Genomic DNA, 5558 nt, shown 5'->3' with positions numbered 1-5558 from the left:
ATATTAAAATCATAAATATCCATAAATATTTTAAAATAAACATTTTTAAAAGATTAAAATCCGTAAACATTTAAAATAAAATTTTTAACGTATAAAAATCATAGAAAGCCATAAAAGTTTCAAAATAAACATTTTAACATCATAACTGTTTAAAATAAATATTTAAATCATAAACATTTAAAATAAACGTTTTAACATATTAAATTATGAAACATTTAAAATTGGCATGTTAACGTATAAAAATTCCATAAACATCCATAACCATTGAAAATAATCATATTAGCACATAAAACAGCATTCAGGACACTGCCATGACGTTTACTAATTTCTAGGTGTAAAATGATCGTTTTATCCCTGGACATAAAATTTCTCGTTTTTGACATTTTCTTAATTTCATTGACTATCACATGTCCCAAATAATTATTTAAGCTTACACGAATTTTTCTATATTTTTATTTGGCATAAATCGATGACTTTTAATTTAATCTTTAAATGTGACGTGTTAATGCGTTTTAATCCCGAATTAAACCAAACCTTAATATAAAATTTCCAAATTAAAAACTTAGACTTCTAATAATTATTTGAGCTTAAATATAATTTTTCATAATTTTATTAAGCTTAAATCTATGTGTTTCCCTATTCGTTTTTAAACTTAGATGTACTTCCCAGTTTTGACTCGTATGGACTCAAAACTTAACCAAACTTTACCAAACTTGAACCAAAGCTTAATAACACCTAACTAACCCATATACAACCAAATTCCAGCCCATTAAGTCCCTTGGATATGCCTAGGAAGCTACTGAATTTTTCTGCACAAGAGTCCTAGTCCTAATATGATTCGAACCTAGGCTAGCTTCCCTTAACCACCATGTCCAGCCTCTACCCATCCCTCCTATGCAGCCCAATTAAGTCTAGTGGACCCTCCGTAACCGCATCTAGCAGCCGTGACCCTCAAAGACTCCTAGTTAAAGAGTCCTTTCCCTTAAGTAGTTTATTTTCGTTTTTATTCTTTCCCTATTTTTTTCAGCTTTTAAACACCTAGGGACCCTTAAACATGTGGAAAAACATCCTTTCAAGTACCCCTACAATGGCAGCCCCTTTGTGCATCATTATGAAAAGTTTTAAAAAAGAAAAACTCTTGTTTTGTGCATGTATAACCATAAAAACGAAAATATAAAAGTTGTATCATGTTTTTCATGCAATCATATATCAAACACATAATATGGTGTGAAAGATGAGTAAAATGAGAATATAGCGTGCCTTTGCGTTATTAACGCACGATTATACGTTGACGATTGAAGAACGACGACACGAAGACGATGGCTTGATTTTTCCTTGCAAAATTTTGATCCTCCTTGAAGAATATGATGTGTGTGCCGTGAGTTTAAGGTGCAAAGGATTCCTTGAATTTGTTGGGGTGAGGGAGGCGTGGGTGTTTGTGGGGTTACGGGGGTGATTAACATATTTTATAGTTAATAATTCTTTAATTAAGCTTAGGTCCATTAAGCATACAAATTAGGCCCATTAATGCTTAATTAGAATTTAATTAAAATATTAAAATAGTTTTGTTTAAATAAGTTTGTGAATTTATTAGCCGGGTTGTCAAAACGTTCGTATTTTTGTTGAAAAACCAACAGCGATAAAATTTACGTCCCGGCGTATAAAATCACCTCAAAACCCCGTATTTTTTTTAAAAAAAAATAAGAAAAAACATCACTCATATTTTAAATAATTAAAAACAACTATTTAATAGAAACATTTTCTATTTTCAGCCATCGGTCTCCGTTCCTCGATCGCAACTCGAATAACCTTTAAAAATACATTTTTAATGCAACAATGTAGAAAAGTATATTTTAAACATGTCAATATGCACAACATAATTAATTAATGCAATTAAAAAATATAATTAAAATACAAAGGAGTTTAATAATTTGTGCATATGGTTCACGTAGATCTTTAAATTTTCTGGGCGTTGCAAATATCTTGACGAAAGTTTAGATAACATGAACTTAATATTATACTATATTTTTTTTATAAAAATAATAAATCGGTCAAATTGTGAAAACGAGAATGATGTAAAGGTAGGTATTTATATGTATAGTCAGCCGAGATGGCTTGAGCAAAGGGAAATTGAAAATTCCTCTCAATCTTCTCTTGTTCTTCCGCAACAAAAATATTGTACTGCTGTTGAATTGAAATCTTCGATCCGAGGAGAAAATTAAACAGACGCCGATAAAAATGGTGCTATGGGAGATCACATTGGGTACAGCGTATTTTTTGGGTCTCAAACGAACCTACAAACTGGCCCTCAAGCTTCAGAGGAGGCTCATTAGCCCTAGATATCCCAAGACCCGTCAATTCGTTCAGAGGTACGGATATTCATCGTTTAGTTTTAATTTTTTTGTTTCAATCGCCTTCAGCTTCTGTGTTTTTCTAGTAGCTAATTGGTTTTTGTATTGTATCAATTACTTTTCATGCTACTGCGATTTCGGAATTTGATTCAGTATGTTTTTTTTTCTGCTGGAATATTTGTGTTTCCTGTAATTTTTGTTCGAAACTTTTGTGGAAATATTAGTAAGCCCCTATTCAACTTGAATCCTTGTTACACTCTTATTTGGATGGTCGTGAAATTTGACCAAATTTCTGGTGTTTACGGTTGAAAAGCGGTTTATGAGTTATGTGTCAATGGAAAAAGATACCGTATGGCAATAGTTGTTTGCCATCCTGCTAAGGTATTGCTGTGATGGAAGATGAGCAAAAATAAGACCTTTTAGGATGATTCGTTATCCAACGAAGAAAAATTTAAGGCATGAATTTGGTTTGAATAGATAATCACTAGAAGTCTGAAAATTTTCAAAGTTTTTGCTCGAATTAGATTCCAAGCTCGGCTCAAAATATTTGGATATGTTTGCGAGCTATCGGATAATCGCTCGAAAATAAATACTCCAAAGGCTCTAAATTATTTATTTAACATATAATTATATTATATTTATAAATTATAAAATATTGAACCTAGTGAGCGGGCGCAAATTGTCAAATAAAATAATTTGGTTTCGAGTACATCTTAAGAAAAAAGTTTGAGTATGTTCAAAACTTCAAATTCGCTTGAATTAAGTAATTTTCAATATGAATCAAATATTTATCGAGTCAACACCCCCTTATTTTGTGGGTTGCAGAAGATGCGGATTGGTATCACAATTGGTGGTCCAAAGTTGCATGGTATGACTCGGTTAATTAATTTCAGTTAACTTAGTTCAGCCTTAGTCGTCACTGTCGATCACTCATCATTGATAAAATTGCTATTATCAACAATTTTAAAAAAATAACACAAAAATTTTGGAAAATGAAAACCATCACTTTCAAATCTATGGGCTATGATAGAAACAAATCAATGCAAACCTGTATATGATTTTCAAATTAAAAACTTTTGAGTTTTCTTTTGCGGGGCAAGAAAAGGGAGAGGAGTTTAGAGCCTTTGACGTAGTTTGGTCAAGGAACAGGTGGAGAAATTGAATTCAGTTGTATAGTTCAGCCTTAGTTTTTGCTGTCAATGACGTTTGAGGAATGCAGTTCCTACAGCAATTTACTAATGTTGAAATGTCCACAATCATTTTTAACAGGACTAAAAAAAATGGTGAATGACCAACCTCACCGTCTAACTGTATGGTTATGTTAATATTGGCTATGCATTGTTGACTTCTAGCTAGACAAGTGAACATTAAAGCTGGATTGACCGTTCAACTCTCATATTTTACATGGAAAGTTGAGTATTTGATCTTTTACTTGTATTTAATAACATTCTCGGATCTTAACTACAAATTACAGCATTGTATTTTGGTCCCTCTATTTTCGGTCCCAGGCATCTGCCATTTGCCATCTGCATCTACGAATAGGTTAAGTCAATGGCAGTACCCATGTTCATACTCATGCCCCCCATAGGTACCTAATAAAGTATGATAATACTGAGTTATTGATAAATTAAACAAAAAAGCCGATTATTTGTCTGTTTGTTTAATGGGTTCAGTATAGATCGAGATAACAAACAAGTGTGGAGGATGAGTTTGGTTATGATTCAACTCCTTTTTTTCCATTTTTTTTAATCTTTATGAAGTTTTAGTACAGAGATATTAAAAAACTATAATTTTTGTTTTCTTGGAAATTACACATGTTAGCTAATAATAAAATAACAGATTATAGTACCATGATGTTGGTGGTGGTGATGCAGCCTGAGTTAAGTTGTTATTAGTTGGAATAAATTACCACTTTTATTTTTCCGAGTTACACTATGAAGTCTATCTGCATTGAATTTTGTTGAGGATTACGATTTATATATGCCGAACGATTCTGTGCCATAATATCTTGTCAAATTTACATCGTGTTATTGAGTTACCTCTCAAATTGCCATTTCTATGTTTGTCGGCTAAGTTTTCACTCTGACCATTGGATATGGTCGGGGCAGTACCCCTTGCTTTGCTAGTGCTTATCACTCAGGTGATTCTATTAATCAATTGATTTTGGCCTTCATATCTTCTTTAGATTGCGTAATGATTTCTAAAGCAAGCATTTTAGTTATTGGTTAATTTTTTGCGCTCTAATAATATTATATATCTTTTAAGCATAGTATCCATAGCTCCTTTGCACGGTTGTCATGTTGTGTAGTCGGTTAAATTTGCATCTAACATGTGAAAATTGATCCAAATTTCAGTCGAACTCGAGTTGTTTTTGATGTCGCACTCAAAGTGCATCGCAATATTCAAGAAAGGGATATTGAAATTGGTAGGAACCTCGGTAACTGGATCCTCCGGTGCCTTGACAGAATTAAGCCATCCGCTCAGATCCGAGGAAATCCTCCCTCGGGCAGCAACATAAACACCAACGCCACAAAGCAGTTGAGCAGCACATCTCTGCTGAACAATCGAGAAAGATTTAAAATTTTTGGTGCAAGATGGGGGAATCAAGAATCGGGCAGACAATTGTTTACAGCTGCAAGAAATTTGTCTCCTAAACTTTTCCCCACCATCGCCATGAATATGAGGCCTGCTGGAGGTAATATACAATATAGGCAATTTAAAACTGGTGGCTTCACTCCGTTTGAAGCGAAATATGGGAAATTTGGGTGTGGGGATGTGATTAGAAATTGACATAAGGCAGTGGATGTTGAATAACTGATACCAAGTGGGAATGGATGGAAGATGAGGGAAATACCAGTTTTCGTAGATAACAATGTGAGAGAAATAATCCTCGTACGAGGTAAACTCGCACTCGATTATGTCCTTTATATGCATTTTAAACCATCTTTTATATTTGATATTGCCTTATACTAACTACTGAATGTTTGTTTTTCCCTCTCAAGTGTATTTCTAGTTTGGTATGGAAAGCTATATAGGTCTGATCATGGCAATAAAACTAAAAATACTGGTTTTAATGACGTTAATTTGAATTGAAGTTTTTTTTTTAAATTTTAAAAATCATGAAAAATTAATAAAAGTATAACTAATGAGATAATAATTAATTTTAATTTATTTATATGTTATAAAAGTGTAAAAAATTATTTCGAT

General features: G+C 32.7%; 1 long non-coding RNA gene across 1 annotated transcript; it reads left to right on the top strand.

Annotated features, from left to right (window-relative positions):
* Positions 1-2071: 2071 nt before the first annotated feature.
* LOC142519317 (uncharacterized) lies at positions 2072-5343 on the top strand. Its single transcript, XR_012813754.1, has 2 exons — positions 2072-2369; positions 4706-5343. It is a non-coding gene; the product is annotated as an uncharacterized LOC142519317 (long non-coding RNA).
* The last annotated feature ends 215 nt before the right edge of the window (positions 5344-5558 follow it).

Source organism: Primulina tabacum, chromosome 11 (genome assembly GCF_025594145.1).
Source record: "Primulina tabacum isolate GXHZ01 chromosome 11, ASM2559414v2, whole genome shotgun sequence".
Lineage (NCBI taxonomy): Eukaryota > Viridiplantae > Streptophyta > Magnoliopsida > Lamiales > Gesneriaceae > Primulina > Primulina tabacum.
Note: the sequence above shows the minus strand (reverse complement) of the source record. Positions and strands in the feature narration are given on the sequence as shown.